Source organism: Crocodylus siamensis, chromosome 5 (assembly GCF_052110815.1).
Source record: "Crocodylus siamensis isolate JL-2025a chromosome 5, ASM5211081v1, whole genome shotgun sequence".
Taxonomy (NCBI): Eukaryota; Metazoa; Chordata; order Crocodylia; family Crocodylidae; genus Crocodylus; species Crocodylus siamensis.
In genome coordinates, this window is record NC_143399.1 from 205,562,453 (window position 1) to 205,579,256 (window position 16,804).

At 50.0% G+C, this 16,804-nt stretch overlaps 1 long non-coding RNA gene across 1 annotated transcript; it reads right to left on the bottom strand.

Annotated features, from left to right (window-relative positions):
* Nucleotides 1-6,592: 6,592 nt before the first annotated feature.
* Nucleotides 6,593-16,559, bottom strand: LOC149865203 (uncharacterized). Its single transcript, XR_016442415.1, has 3 exons — nucleotides 14,743-16,559; nucleotides 14,048-14,151; nucleotides 6,593-13,244 (listed from the first exon to the last, which is right to left on the bottom strand). It is a non-coding gene; the product is annotated as an uncharacterized LOC149865203 (long non-coding RNA).
* Nucleotides 16,560-16,804: the final 245 nt, after the last annotated feature.

The window sequence follows — 16,804 nt, forward strand, 5'->3', positions numbered from 1 at the left end:
TCTCTCAGCAGTGCCCCCCCATTCTCCTCCCTTTCCCTGTTCTTTGTATTTATAGTACCTCGCTCCCTTCTGTTTAGTACCGCTGTGCCTTGCAAGCCCACCCATAGCACCTGAGGAAGCTGGCCGCAGCCTCTGAAAGCTCATGCCTCTGAGCAAGTTGCGTTATACGGTGCCACACTACCCTGCCGCCTGGACTTGCAAAGGACACCTGGGGTTGGGCATGTTCACAAGTGCTCGGAGAAGGTCTATGAGGCCATCAGTGGACCGGATGACCTGTCTTATTGAGAGGAGCCTGAAAGAGCTGGGTTTGTTCAGCCTGGCAAAACAAAGACTGAGAGAAGCTAGTGCTTGTTCTCTATAAATCCCTCAGGAGATAAACACCAGGAGAGGAGACAGCGATTTAAGCTAGAGGGCCACGCTGGCACAAGAACAAACGAACACAAACTGGCAATGAATAAACAGAGCCTGGAAATTAAACCAAGGTTTCTAAGCATCCCGGGAGTAAGCTTTCCAAAAACAGTGGGGGCAAATAACCTGACTGCATTTAAGATGGAGCTGGTCATTTTATGAATGGGATTTATAGGATGCCCTTGCCTGTGGGAGCAGGGGATAGGCCTCAATTACCCAAATGTCTCTTGAAGCCGGGCGCTCTGTGTTCCTGTGGAAGGAGAAATTACCCTTGGAGGAGACTTGGACCGCACATCAAGGACTTCCTTGCTGGGAAGGCTCTGATAAAGCACACAAGCTAGATAAGAAAGCAGGTGCAGCATTAATCTTTCTGCATCAACAACACACATTCTCTGATTGCTGGGGAGAATTGCACCCCAGGGAATGAGATTATGTTTTTTATTCACGCCCTCGGCATTCAGCTACTGCAAAATATTGAATGTCGATCTCTAATTCCTTAAGCAGGCAAGAGCCGGAGAAACTAGCACCACTACATGGTCATATCACACCCAAGTCTTCAGTCACTTTTTCTGAGCGCTGGGATCAGCTCCAGAGAGCTCTTTTTTGGAAAAGGGTTTGTTTCTCCAGGGGAAATATCAGTTTGCAGTGATTAAAGAGAGCATTGTTTGGGCATTTGAAATAAATTAGAAGGACAATATAAGGATAGGTCTTTGATGGGGGGAACAGGGAAAGCATTAGTTAGAGGTCATCTGATATGCACGGGGAATAAAAAAAAGATAGCAAGTTCACAGGAGATTCATAAGAACCTAGGTTAACTAATAGTAGGATGTAATTGCATTAATTAATGACAGAAGCCACTGAAAAGGTCCTTAGCCAGAGGAGATGTTTTGTGAAAAAGGAAATAAAAATTACTACTATGTAAGTTCAAATGCAATACATTATTCAGAAAATTAAAAGGTGGATACACATCCTACAGAAATATGTGTTGCTTTGGTGGATCGGAGACTGCAAGTTATGAAGTTATTACAGATATCTGAAAGCAGTGGGCTTGGGTAGGGAAACATGAAACAGATTTAAAATTAATTCAGAAAAAACTTGCAATAAAGATGTCACAAAACAAAACATCTTTGATGCAGTAGCCTGTATGAAAAGCATGCGCCAGTGTTGTTCCAGCTGAATTTTAAGGGGATTTAACAGGACATTAATAATTCTATTAGTAATGCTTTTAAAGCCATTCTGTTGGGAAAAGAGCTCTCACGGTCTACAAAAGAAAGGTGCATTTTCCCCCAAAGGCAGGACAGACGGGAGGCAGCTCCTACAGGCCTCCGTTGCTGCTGAATCATGATAAACAACACTGAGCAAAAACAGTAGGGAACTGACTGCAAGAGCAGCTCTCGAGGTACATAAACCCAGATCAAACTGGATTAATTAAGTAGAGATAAACATCAGATAATATTCAGAGAGCACTTGGAACCATTCCTAGTCCCGGATCAAGAAGATCGCCTCCTTTTTTTCAATCACTCGATCCGGAGAAAGTTTGCGATAGAATCGATTGGAACTTTCTGTTTCAAAAAGGACATTGGCCCCAGTTACTCATTAAGTATAGCTTCAAAAGCAGCTTCATGAATCATTAGCATTATATTGTCCCGGGCTGATTTACCCATAGGAAGAAGCAGGGGTGTCTGTGGTCTCCTTTCATTTCCATATTAGTAATGGAGCACGGAGGGCAAGACAGAATCGGCTTGTCACCGGAATAAAACTTCCAGGAATGCGTCAGAAAAGAGCTCTCCATGTGGATGACATATTATTATTTTGATCTAAAACCAGTAGTTCTCTAAAATCAGTACATAAAACAGTGATTCTCAACCGGGGATGCTGAGAGATGCTCTTAAGGGTGCCGTGGGGTGCCACACAGTATGAGCACCGTTTGGTGTGAAAACATCTACGTATGATTCACAAGATAAGCCCAGGGATTTCAAAGAGGAATCCAGTCTCGCAAACAGCTGCCCTGTTGCAGGCTGAGAGCTTTGCAAGAGAAAAATTCACCACTATTCTTTTCCGTAGTGAAAAACCAAGTGACGGCTCGGAGCTGGCACTCTCCGAGGGGTCCTCGAGTCAAGTGAGGGGTGCCTTGAGTTTAAAAAAGGTTGAGGCTCACAGGTGGAAAGAACACCGTTACTTTGGGAAGACACCTGGCTTTAAAGCCAGTGATGCCAAATCTGACGTGCCAGCTATAACTGTGCCAGTCCTCAAGAAGCCACCTTATAAGAACATGTTTGGGTCCAAATGGGCACCAATTCTGCAAGGGACCTGGGAGGTCGAAAGTCATCCGGCCTGGCAGAGACGCCTGGTATCCTCAAAGAGTTTGAGTGCTGGGGAAGCTGGCCGTATCTTGGTTGGGAAGAACAGCCACTATCATCATGAATAATTCACCAAATATATGTTTCTAGTTTCAAAGCTTTCCTACAATCATCTCTGATAAACTGTTAGGCGTACAGAAGGTTTTGTAAGATACAGAATAGAAAAGACTGAGGAGGAGTGCAGCTGCTCTGTACAGCCCCGTGGCACGGGGTGGCCAGCTCGAAGTGCCAGTCGCGCATGCAGGAGGAGCCGAAGGGGGTGCAGCCCCCCACTTCGGTTGCCCTTGTGTTCACGGGGAGCTCTGAGCTCACTGCTGCTGTTCACCTCCCCTTCCCTCCCCACTGAATCCATCAGCATGGGAAAGGAGGGGACAAGCCCTGACACCAGATGCGTCTGCAAAGTGCCGGTGGATTAGCAGTGCTCCAATCTAGTTAAACGCTGGGTCTTTACTGAACGAAAAGCATGGGTCACGTAAATAGTGGTGCATTACAGTGGATGATTGCACATCCCTCCCTCTGCAGGGGCAGATCCAGGGGGGTGCACTCGCACCCCGCTTTGCTCCCTGCTCCGCTCAGTCTTTAAAACCACCCCCTGCAGCGGCAGCAGCATTTCCAGTCAGGCCGTGCTGAGGGAGTCCGTTGACTTCAAGGCTCATTATTACCGTCTAAACTCTTAATTCCACAGGTGTTAACGGCCCGCTCTTCTTCGTAATCGTCTTGTAATAACCTGGATACCCGACACATGAAAGATATCAAATTTCAGCCATTTTTTTAAATTAAATCTTCATGTTTTCCTAAGCAGAAAGCAACTGTGACCACCTGAAACCTTGCTCCTGCCTTTGTTTCAAGGTAATTTGCATCATCAGAGCCCCTCACGGGAGGCGAGAGGCTCCAGACCAGGTATGAACCACCTGCCCAGAGGAGTTTTCCATCTACTGACTCCTCTGTGAAACCCTATGAAATATGAACTTTCATTTCTACCCAGGAGAACTTTTACAATCTTTTCTCCGATGCCTGATGGAGGGTGTTTGTGCCTAAAGACTTGCAATTAAAGATTTTTTTTTTTGCAAAAATCTTGTTGGTCTAATAAAAGAGATCATCTCTACTATGAGTCCTGATTGATTGCCTTTTCCTCGAGACCAATACGGCTACAACCTGGATATCCTGTAATGGTCTTGCTGTTCCACCAATCAAGCTAGCTTTCATTCTGCATTTCTGCTGTCTGTCCCTGGCAGGGAAGCTCTTATTTCACAGTCCTGCAGAGTATTTGTAAAATTAACTTGTATTTGTTTTTGCTTCAATAGTGCCAGGCCCCTGGCATGTTAGTAAAGCTTCTAGTTTCTCTTTAACTAGAGAAAAATACATGCTGTTTCATATGTGATGATGCACCTCATGATCTGCTCCCCCCTTTTCAAAATTCTGGGTCCGTCCATGTACACATCCTTAGTAGCAATATGGTGGTAGGTGTGTGGTTTAGGTATAGCCACTGTACAGATCTGAGATAAGACTAGACATAAATCATTTTCCTTCCCCACTCTCAACCATGGCAGATAATCCTGATTTAAAGACTGGGAGAGTCATGGGATACATATACATGGGCTAGCTACTCCCCAGGGAAACTTTTCTGACTCAATTCGAAATCCAAGCAAGCTGTAACTATTTCACATTCCAGTACCAAGATCTCCGATGAGGCCTGATGTTTCTCTATGGTCTAAAAAACTTGTTTTATCCATACGAAGAGCTCAAAACAATGATTTTCAATCAGGGTGCTGGGGCACCCTAGGGTGTTACCAGATCATCTGAAAGGTGCTGGGAGGTATGAGGAGATGTGAGATGAATTCGGAGACAGGCAGACAAGGGTCTTTGGGTAAATCTGATATCTTTTATTAGACCAACTAAAATAGTTGGAAAACTTTTCTTTGCAAGTTTTTGGGTACAAAGCAGATAAACTGAGCAGATAAGCACAGGCTCAAACTTGCTCCTGTCTGGACAGTCCCCACTCCCACTGCCGGATGCCTCTGCAAGGAGGAAAGCACGGTAATCTATATATTAGTTGTTGAAATGGGGTGCCACCCCACACGCAGAAGTCATAGAGGGGGCCCTGAGTCCAGCGAGGGGTGCCTTGAGTCAGGAAGCATTGAGAAACACTGGCTTAAAGAGAAGCAATGTCTGCTTCTGGCTGATTAGAGCAGTGGTCTCCAAACATTTTTGGTCACGCACCCCTATCGGTAAAAAATGTTTGAGCACGCACCCTCAATATATGTATATTTATTTATTTATAAATTATATACATGTAGTACTGCACTAATATATTATGTACTATATCTATAAAAAACAAATATAAGTAGTTCTAATATTTTCTTCCCGCACCCCAATGGATCGTCTTGCGCACCCCTTGGCGTGCGTGCACCCCACTTTGGAGACCACTGGATTAGAGAAACAAGGAAAGAACAATTTATGACCAGATTATATCAGAGAGAGAGAGAGGAGACTTAGCTGTGTTCGTATGAAGCCAGGCAGAAGCCAGGGTAGAGTTGCACCTTATAGACTAAGTCAGAGCTATATAGCACAAGGTTTGGTAAGCCCAAGCTCACTTCATCAGAAGTATTTTCACACCTCAGACACACAAGACTTTAGGCTATACATCTCTGATTTAGTTCATCTATAAAGTGCAAATCTACCCTACCTTCTTCCAGGCTGCATCAACCATTGCAGACAAATCTCCTAACAAGAGAAATGCCTGGGCGTTGCAGGGTAGGAGAAGCATTTAGATGGACAAGGGAAAAGAGGACCAGCTCCTCCAGTTGCATGAAGCATTTAAAAAAGGTTCTTTCGATGTGTGATGGTACATCAAATTTCCTAATGAGAAAGCCATTTCCTAACAAGTGGCTTCCCCAGTGAAGCCACTGAGGAGCTGCGCTGCTATTAGGCACGGCCAGTCATTATTGTAAGCACATCTTACAAGCTGTTGGGTTTTTATTCTCAAAATGACCATGTGGACATCTTCCTGGGACCTCCTATGTTCTTGTGTTCCTTGCTGGAACAGTCGCTCAAGGAGATAAATCATGAACCTCTCATCGGTGACTGCAGCACAGAGAGCTGGTCAGCGAGAAAGAAAATCCATCAAAAATGAGAGGAATGGAAAGTGGTTGTTACGGAAAAGATGAGTCAATCCCATATGCAGCCAAACAGAGAGAGGACAATCAGATACTTAGGTCTTTGCTTTCCATTTATTCTGTATTCACATAGGGCAAATTGTCCTAGGGGTAAAAAAAAATCACCCCATGGCTCCAGTTTTTTAATATTAACACGTGATAAACACACACCGGAGATGGCGAACATGACCACAGTCGGTCACGTCCCTCAGCGTAATCAAATCAAAAGAAACGACACATCCTTGACAGTGTAAAGAGGCTCCTGTTGCAATGTGGCAACCCCTTGCCCTTGGAAAGGTGTGGTGGGTCTGCTCCCGCATGGCATTTCCCTAGATCAGAACGAAAGCTCACGATAACAGTGACGATGGTTTTGCTCCCAATATTTACATGACAGGAATTTGCAAACCCACTAGTTTTCCAAACTAAACAGTTATAAAAAAGCCTGGAGTTGATGTGAAATCAATTATATACATATGGGTACAGAACTGCCCGGCTGTGCCTTTGTATACAGTGTTTTTATATACGTCTCTAGTGGGTTATGGAATAGAGAAAGATCCCACACGATTACTGATTCGTTTGATGCGCCTGGCTGGGGGAGTATTTGGCTGATTGCATGATTTCACAATGATTGCACACTTAATTCATACAACACAATTTTATTTTAAAATTCCTTGCTACACATATAACACTGCTTAGCTTTAAGAAAAAACACAAACATTAAAAACACAATAACTACATACATTAGAAACAATGCTCCAAAAGTACTTCCTTCCCAAACAACGCTGTAAGAATTAGTATTACAAAAACAACTACAATTACAAGTAAAGGTTAAATTGGAATCACTACTATTATTTCTCATTTTATACTTACAATCCTAGAATTCCTAGGAACCAAATCCCCCAGGATACTTTAATTCCTTAGTGATGGTTTTAGGGTTGGTCTCAGCAGTGATAGGAACAAGTCCCCTTCCTTCGGTCCCACTCGGGCCCTCCGCGGCTTCAGTGTGAACGGGAGCTCTTGTTCACGGAGAGGGGGGTTCAGGTGATCAGTCTGATCCGGCCTACGCTTGCGATTCTTCCTTCGGTGCTCTGCAAGTGAGGCTACCTCCAAATTGGGACTGTAGGTTACAGTTTTTATTGGGCGAGTTGCCATCTTGGGCCTCTCCTACGCAAACCTGTCACTACTCCCAAATTTGAGCTCGGACCTTTTACCCAACAGATTCCTTTCCTGGGTCTTCTTTGGGAAATTTTCCACATCACCGCTGTGACCTCTTGCCAACCCCTCTCCAAAAGTCCCTAGCTTTCGATCTCTCGGAGTGTTTGCCCACGGGTCGCTTTTAGGTTAACTTGGTTAAAGGCCTCTAGAGATCACATTCAAAACCCAAGACATTCAGCACGTTCACTGCAAGGCCTCTAAAGATAAAATTCAGAATCAAGACATTTACCATGTAGGCAGAAACAAGCAATGACCCTAGATAAAAGGATGAACCTTGCCTTTTTTCCTAAACTGGCTAATGGGTATTTATTACAAGCATTCAAACTATTGCATTCAATATGACATATATATATATACACATATATATATAAAAAACCATTGTTATATATAGCAAGTGTTATATATAGCTGGTGTTATCCCAGGTGTCATGTGGCTGCTCTGAGTATTCCTATGCATACAATGGATACCTATCTAGCAATCTATAGATATATATATAGATATGCAGACAGAGAATCATTGGTGTATATAAATGTGTGTGTATGTGTATGTGCATGTGCATGTGCATACGTATACACACACACACACACACACACACACATATATATACAGTCGGACCCCGAGTTATGTGGGGGATACGTTCCTGAAAAACACTGTGTAAGGTGAAACCATGTAACTCGAGGCATCGAGTCAATGGAAAATGGGACAGGGACCTTGGACCAAGATTTGATAACATTATTTCACCAAACGGCTTGGTGTCACTACTCTCCTTCACTCCCGGCTACGTGCTCATACAGACACAACGCATTAGCCCTAATTGCCGCGCCATCCACAACTGCTCCTGTTGCATTGGTCATTTAATTGACCCAAAGAGTAAGGAGTTTCTCGACCTTATCTAAATGAGGAATGCTAGTCACCAATGACACTCTCAAACTCACAGGGGTTGCCGTTTTCACACAGTCTCTAATTTTTTGCTCACTTTTTTTAATGGTACACACAGTCGATTCACTTAAACTGTACTGACAAGCAATCGACACAGCACTATTGCCTTCTCTTAATTTATCAAGCATTTCTATTTTCTTACATGCTGTCTTGGGCACAACATCAGAGGCTTTCTCTGACGCCGTTTTCACAAATATTCAGGGGTAACGTAACCAAAAATGACAGACAATCTTGGAGGAGACGACAAGTGATGCTGATGCTGCGTAAGCAGACTCCAAACTAACAACCGCTCTACTGCAAACAGCGTAAATGTGAAGCAGGGTATCGCATGAGTTGAAACATGGTCACGTTGTATAAAGCGCGTATACGTGCATCAGTGCAACTCAAAACTGAAACTGGGTGTCTGACTGTACATACATATACACACACCAAACTGCGTGCGTGTGACTGCTGTGTGCAGAGGCATGGCTGGGCAAGTCCGTACGCAGGGCAGCTACATGACATTCAGACTATCCTGCCCAACACTGTCAAATGTTACCTCTGGACCTGAGAAACTCCGTTTTGTCAGGGCCTGCCAGGAGACACCTCAAAGGGACTGAGCCTCCGCGAGCTCCTGAAGAGCCGGGCCCCTAAACAGTGCTTTTGGTTGGGCATACAAATGACTGTAGCTGTTAGCATGCATACACCCTGCCCTCCCCATGTATAAATACATATATACATGCTAATGGCCACAAGCATTTTGCATATGGTCCTCGGGCCAGTGCTGTTCAACATCTTCATCAGTGATTTGGACAAGGGTGTAGTGAGTGAGCATACTGTCCAAATTTTTGGGCGACACCAAATTATGGGGCAAAGCAGACACACTGGAGGGCAGGGAGCAGATTCAGGAGGATTTGGACAAGCTGGAGAAGTGGGCAGAAAACAGGATGCAGTTTAAGAAGGACTCGATGATCTCCCGAGGTCCCTTCCAGCCCTAATGTCTATGAAATCTATGAAGTGCAAAGTGCTGCACCCAGGGAGAAGGAATCACCAACACACACACAGACTGGGAGGCGACTTCCTAAGCAGCACAAGAGCAGAAAGGGAGCTCGGAGTCGCAGTCGACTCCAGGATGAACGTGAATCATCGGTGTGATGAAGTGATAAGTAAAGCTAACTGCACTCTATCATCCATTAGCAGATGCATCACAAACAGGTCCGGGGAGGCGATACTCCCCCTCGATGCGGCACTGGCCAGGCCGCAGCTGGAGGACCGCGTCCAGCTCTGGGCGCCGCGGTTCAGGAGGGACGTGGACAGCATGGAGAGGGTCCAGAGGAGGCCACTCGCATGGTCAGGGGCTTACAGGATATGTCCTATGAGGAGAGGTTGAGGGACCTGGATGTCTTCAGCCTCCATAAGAGAAGGCTGAGAGGGGATTTGATGGCCGTCTACAAATTCATCAGGGGGGCAGCAAGGACTAGGAGATGCTCCGTCTACCAGAGCACCCCTTGGAGTAACTGGATACAACGGCCACAGACTGACAGAGAGCAGATTTAGATTGGACATCAGGAAGACCTTCTTCACAGTAAGGGCAGCCGGACTCTGGACCGGGCTCCCAGGGGGTGGTGCTCTCCCCTACTCGCGGGCCTTTGGGAGGAGGCTGGATGGGGCTCATCTGACCCCGGCGCTCGATGACCTACCGAGGTCCCTTCCGACCCTGAAAATCTGTCAAATCTATGAAATCCATGCATCTCTAACTCTGTATATGTATCACATTCATATATGTGTATGTACCTGTATGCATCTTAGTCTCTAAAGGTGCACATCCACCCTGCCTCGCAGCTGCTGGTAGCACTGCTGCAGCCCTGCCGACAGCCTCCCCTCTGCTTGGTTGGCAGGAATAAACTTGCCTGCGTCGGCTCTGTCTGTGCGGGGAAGGGGCCTTGCCAAAATCCCTGCCTGTGCTGCCGAGCCAGGAAGAGGTTAAGCATTTTCTTCTTCTGAGTCTGGCAGCTTCTCCCCCCGGCTGCATCCGGATCTCTTGCTCCAGAGGCTTCCAGCAACCCGAAACCGTGACTCAACTTCATCCTCCTCCCCGCGGAGCAGGCTGCGCAGAGCTCTGCCTCGGAGAGGCAGCTCCTGCCAGGCCCTGCCTACAGCCAGAACAAAGCAGCGCTCGCTCCCGCCCGGAGATGCCAGGGGTACGCGGGGGGCTGCGGGAGACAACGGCGAAGCCCGGCCCGGCTTGGCAAGAGCGGAGTTATTTCTGAGTGGGAGGGTGTCTACAAAGCCGTGTATTCTTGTCCAGAGCAGCGTCACGGGAGAGAAAGGGAGAAAGGGATCGTTCAGTCGCTCCGCCCGGAGGACAGAGCGGCTCTCTGGCGAGACTCGTGTCCTCTAGATCCCAAGGGGAAACGCCAGGCCTGGGGCCCTGATTCAGCAGAACAAGCTTACTCAGAAAAAGTGCCCACGTTGGCATGCAGGCCCAGCCGGGCTCACAGGCCCGCCCTGGACGTCAGCGCACGCTGAAGCGTGTCAGTATGAGGGTTGCGGAGAGTACACGGCGTCCCCTGCTCTACCAGGAGAGCCAGCGTTCGGGAGCCCTGCTCCTCCCCGGTGCTTCAAAGAGGGAGCCTGAAGCGTGTCCTTAACCACCACCGATGTTTTAGCAGGTCCATGGCATTAGCCCAGCTTGCAGAAACAATTGAGGTGTCTTCGACACGGCATTATAGCTTGGAGAGACAAGTGTGGCACAGACCCCAACGCGGGGATGCACTGATAGCTGAAGTGGGACTTACCAATCAGCCCACGGGAGGAGGGTCGAACTTTACAGGCCTTTTCCCTTCTCCTCCACATTTCACACAGACGCAGCTTTATTAGAGGGACAGCAATTATTAGCAGGTCCTAGCCCTTAAGCTACCATGTCGCCTGGCGCCACAGTGGGGCACGTGGAGGCAACCTGACGGATCCAGACCAGCCGCCCCGCCGACGCCATTCCTTCCTTGTGATCAGATTTCTAGGGAGGGGATGTCCTGGAGCAGAGAGGCCTATGGGGACTCCTTGCCAATGCCCTGCAGGACGGGCGGTAGCTGCTGTTCAACACGTAGCAGCCCCACCTAGGAGTGCTGGGCTGAGGCTTAGATCCATCTCTGCCACAGTCCGCCTGCATGACCTTGGGCACACCACTTATCTCCATGCCTCAGCTCCGCCTGCCTGCAGAAGGGCTATTCCTCCTCCTCTCTCCTGCTTCTGCAAGACTGCCAGTTCTCCAGGGCAGGGACTGTCCCTGACTGTGTGTAGGTGTGTGCACAGAAGAGAAACCACTGAGGCCTTTGCCCGCCCCCGTAGTACTCCTCCTACTAACAGGACACAGCAGTGAGGCAGCTCCTGCCAGCGCCTGTGAGGCTGGTCTCTGGTTCCCTGCTGGCGGTTTCTTCTTCTGTGGGCCCCAGAGACCAAAGAAGGCATGCGTTTTGATGGTCCTGAGCACAAGTTTGAAAAAGCGGGGTGCACATGGTGAGATGCATCATCACATGTCAAACAACACCCATTTTTCTCCAGTTAAGAAGAAACTAGAAGCTTTATTAATAAGCCAGGGGCCTGGGGCTGTGTTATTCAGTTTAAGAGTGAAGAAAAACAAATATAAATTTCATTGGAAGGAGTTAAAAACAATCTGCGGGGCTGTGAAATAAGAGCTTTCCCAGACAGCAGAACAAAGGGCGGCTTGATTGGAGGAACATCCAGATCATTGCAAAGAACAGAGCCTCGTTAACACCTGTGGAATGAGGAGTGGAGAAGGGATCCGGTAGATCACAATGAGCCTTAAAGTTAATTGCCTCCTTCAGTGCTGCCCGACTAGAAATGCTGCTGTCACTGCCAGGTTTTAAACTTTGGGTGCAGCAAGGATGAAAGAAAGGTGCAAGTGCACCAGTGCACCCCCCTGGATCCACCCCTGGCCCTGGTGGGGGGAGGAAACTCCACTTCTGTCCCAGAGCCAGGCAAGCAAGGGAAAAAGCATCTTACCTGGACTTCCCCCTCCATCACGCCGTCACCGGAGACCTGGTGGCAACGGCCATGCTCAGCAGTGGAGGCTCAGCAGCGTTCGGCCCAGAGGCCGAGGAACCAGCAGACCCCCGACACGTTGTCCAGGTCTGTTTGAGACGTTCCTGCCCGCTCCCCCTGCAGCCTTGGAGCTGTGGAGGAGTCAAGCCAAGTCAAGGGAGATGCGTGTTCCCTGCTGAACGACTCCGGCTGCCAAGTCCCTGGGGTAATCCTCTGGGGATTAGAGATGCCTGGGGCCATTACCTCTCTGTTCGCATGTAAACCGCAGCCCAGCCAGATCCCACGGGGGAAGAACGCCGTGTTTATTCTGCAGGCGTCTGAGCACTGACAAGGACCTGGCAGGCGTCTCCTTCCTCGCCAGCATCCAGCCTGTCCTTTGGAAACTGGCAGGAATTGATCCGGAAAGCCGTGGGCTCTTCCACGCGGGGTTCAGGCAGGGGACTGGTTCCTGCACCCGAGGAACAACGTCCGTGTCACGCTGCCGGGGCGCAGCCAGTGTCTTGGCTATTGCTGGACCAAAAGGAGAGAGGAATCACAGACTCAAGGGTCACTAGTAACTCTACCACGTCAGGCGCCGTTCGCTCAGCACCAGCCCCAGGCACCAGCCACATCCCACTCGAGTTGAAGCTGTGGCTTAGGGATAGGGCAACTACATTCCCCATCCCTCACTAGTCGTGTCGTCACCAGGACAAAAGCGGTCCAGCGGGGATAAACATTCAAAGCAGGAACATCCCAGTGAAAACCAGGACCAGTGCTCACCCTGCCACAGGGGCCACGGACCGGTGCTGGAGAATGCCTCAGTTAAGTTAAGCCAAGCCCAGAGGCACAAAACCAGCCCTCCAGGCTCATCCTTGTTCCTCAGACAAGCTCATTAGCATGCCCCCCCAGCCCCAATGGTTCAGACGTGCTTCACTAGTTACAAACCCAGGCTGTCGGCAGTGCCGGAGCGCGTCTCATCTTACAATCGCAGCTCCAGCAGGGACAACCGGTAGCTGAAGTTGTCTCTCCCTTTGCTTACTGGCACGGTGTCACGGTCCAAGCCAAAGCGCTGGCTGGCTGTGCGTGTCTCTGGACGGGTCGATGCAGGTGTCCAGGAAACACGACTTCTTGCACTGGGTGCAGATTCCTGACATGGGAGAAAGGAATTTGCGTGGACAGACTCAAGTGACTCATGAATGACATTAAAATGCAGTCGCGAATCGAGACAACATGATAGGGATTAGGTTGGTATAGATAGCATCTTCCCTGCAGCTTGCCTTCACTTTTGTAACCCTCTTTGCTTATCCAAGTGACGTCTTTCACCCACGTATTTATAATGCTCTGGCTGTTGCATCCAACACAGTCCCCAGGAATGACTTTTTGCGTGACACACATCAGATGACACAGGGACGCCCAGCAAAGTTACACAGGATGTGACACGTGTTGCATACAGTGTACTGTAATTACTTAAATCTAAGACGATTTCCCCCCACTTAACATGGGGCAGACCCTCATTTTGGATTTGAGTGTGTGGGGGGCAGGCCGGGCAGCTGTTGCCACTCCAGGTCCAGCTTCGGCCCCAACCTGAGCATGGAGTTGGAGCTGCAGATGCTGCCCTGCCCCATCATTAACATTAAGCTAGCAGCTTTATTAACATTAAAAAGAAACCAGCAGCTTTATTGACATGTCAGGGGCCTGGGGCTGCGACAGCGCTGAAGTCACCTGTGCCCATGCACAGACCCATGCACTCACGCAGACTGTGTGTAAGCACGCCGGGGCGCCGGCTGCCTTGCTCCTTCGGGAGCTCCTCAGTCAGTCCTCTCCGGACAAGCACGCGCCTTGCACAAAGCAAACAACCCAGCACAAGAGGCTCTCGGCCCTACCCGGGGTGGCAGGCCCCTTAGCTTTGGCCAGGACCAGCACGCGGCTCCTTCCTGGGAGCAAGCTTACCTGAAGTGCAGTCCACCCCCTGGTCACAGCCTGCTCCCAGCTCTCTTCTCTGGGGTTTTAACTGCTGGTGGGATACTCCCTCATGAGCAGGGATCTTGGTTTCCCTGGATTTAAAAAAAAATCCCCAGTTTTCAGATTAAAAAAGTAACCCAAAATCCACATTTTTCCAAGCTCCTATCCTGACTGGGGCCCAAGGGTATCTCAAATGGTGCACAGGCCTGCAGCGGTTGCTGTGAACGGGAAAGTTATTCTAGATGCTTCATTTGTGTTACCTTAGTGACACCAATCAAGAGCAGGTCAAGGCCCTTATGCTAAATGCCATACGGACCCATGGCAGGCAAGGTTTTTTGGGTAGATGCAATATCTTTTGTTAGACCAACTGAGTATTTACATGGCCCCATGCAAAGCTGACGGCCACCATCCCACAGCATCAGCCAGGATGGCGCAGAGCGGGGCGGGGGAAGCACCCAAGCGAGGGGGGGTCAGCAGAGATGCAGACGCGCGCAGCGCCCCAACCAGCTGTTCCCACATGGCGTGACACCCTCCCCTGCATGTCATCCCTGCGCGCACACCCTGCCTGGTCCAGCCGCAGGGGAGGCTGGATGGGGACCATCTCTCCGTGCTGCACCCACCATTCACATCCTGATTAGAAACCTCCCTCCTGTTTCAACCAGACCGTTAGCCGCGGAAGTTACCTGAGCTGGGACTCTCCTAACAAGATACTCAAGGCTGACAAGGCAGGAGCAGATACCAGCTCGCTGCAGCTTTGCCCGGTGCTACTCCTTGATCGGCTCCACGGATGGGGTCTGCGCGCAGGGAGACGCTCCGTCTCATGCCCCCGTTCACCTGCCGCAGCGCGAACCTCACGGCCCGCACTCTCCATCTCCTCTTGCCTCGTTCAGTTGGCTGACACCTGGGCAAGGCACAGACAGACCTGCAAGAGCAAGCTGAGGCTGATTTAATAGCTAATTAGCAAATTGCACTGAGTTAAGTGGGGGGTTGGAGGGCCCTGGTAAGTGCTCACCTGCCTGCAATTACTCTGCCGCAAGAAAAACCTGGGGCAAAGTAAGCCCAACCCCCTTAATTCCCTTTAACGAGATCCTTGCCCCAGACCCAGCTGTTGCAGCAATGCCCCTCCCCAGAGAGGAGACACCTGCTCTGCTGCTGCCCCCAAAATGGTACCTTAGATACTAACTGGCTCAGAGAGGCAGGAGCTGTCTTAGGGGCAGCTTGGTTCAGGGGCTGCAATTTGGACCACACCTCTTCATCTGCCACCCAGTAACCTCTCTGCCCCTGCCCCAGCCCCCTTCCACCCTTCTTCCCAGTGTCAGCCACGAAGGAGCCAGCCCGTGCCTATTCGTCCCTGCTGCCGCTGCCAGGACGGCGAAGCAGCCGGCTGTGCTTCAGGGACACGTGCTGCGCACGGAGGATTAGTGGGACCAACAGGCCAGAACAAACGTGGTTTCCAGGAAGGCTGCAGGAGTCTGCTTCATGGGAGCAAAGATCAACTCCCCACGCGCACGAGGCAGTAGCTGCCACCGGCAGCATCAGAGCAACAATGAGCTTCGACAAGGACAAGTGCAAAGTCCTGCACGGAGGAGGGAGCGATCCCCTGCACCGGGACAGGCTGGGACTGATGGGCCGGGCAGCCGCTCTGCCGAACAGGACTTGCGGGGAGGGGTGGTGAGAGGGGACAAGAAGGCAGATAAGAGCCAGCAGCGTGCCCTTGGTGCCAAGGCGGCGAACAGCATCCTGGGCTGCATGGGTGGAAGCGGTGCCAGCAGGTGGAGGGCAGTGATTCTTCCCCTCTATTCAGCCCTGGGGAGGCCACATCTGGAGTCCGGTGTCCAGCTGTGGGCCCCCCGCGACAGAGAGGCCGTGGACACATTGGAGAGAGTCCAGCGGAGGGTAATGGAAATGGCTGTGGGGCTGGGGGACAGGACTGGTGAGGGGAGGCTGAGGGAACTGGGCTGACTGAGTCTGCAGAAGAGGAGACCGAGGGGGATTGAAGAGCAGCCTCCACCTCCCTGCAGGGGGGCTGCAAAAAGGAGGGAGCTGGGCTGGTCTCAGTGGGGGCAGATGACAGAAGGAGCAATGGGCTCAAGCTGCAGCAAGGGAAGTTGAGGTTGGATATTAGGACAAACTTTCTCACAAGGAGGGTGGTGAAGCACTGGGACAGGCTCCCCAGAGAGGTGCTGGAGTCTCCATCCTTGGAGGGTCTGAAGACCTAGCTTGGACAAAGCCTCGGCGGGGATGATGTAGTTGGGGCTGGTCCTGCTTGGAGCAGGGGGCTGGACTAGATGCGACCTCCTGAGGTCCCTTCAACCCTCATTTTCTATGACTCTGAACATTTTAGGCTGATGATTCTCAGCCAGGTGCCACAGCACTGCAGGTGCTGCAAGGTCCTTTTAAGGGTGTTTCAGGCTGCCATGCAATGCAATATAAACACGGTTGGGTGTGCAAACCCCTGCGCACCGTTCACCAGACAAACCCTGTGATTGCAGATAGAAACCCATCCTACCAAAACCCAGCAAGCCCAGGACGGGGTGAAAAGTGTACTTTGCAACAGGTGACTTGCTCCGCTACTTTTCTGTAGTCCGAACATGAGTGGAAACCGAAAGCTGGCCGAGTCTATGGAGGGGCATCTCCAGTGCACGGAGGTTGCAGAGCGCCGTTCCAGGGGCTCCTTTCTATCCGACACTACCAAGCTCCCCATTTTAACTGCAGGCAGCACATCGGCTATTTGCATCTTGTTCT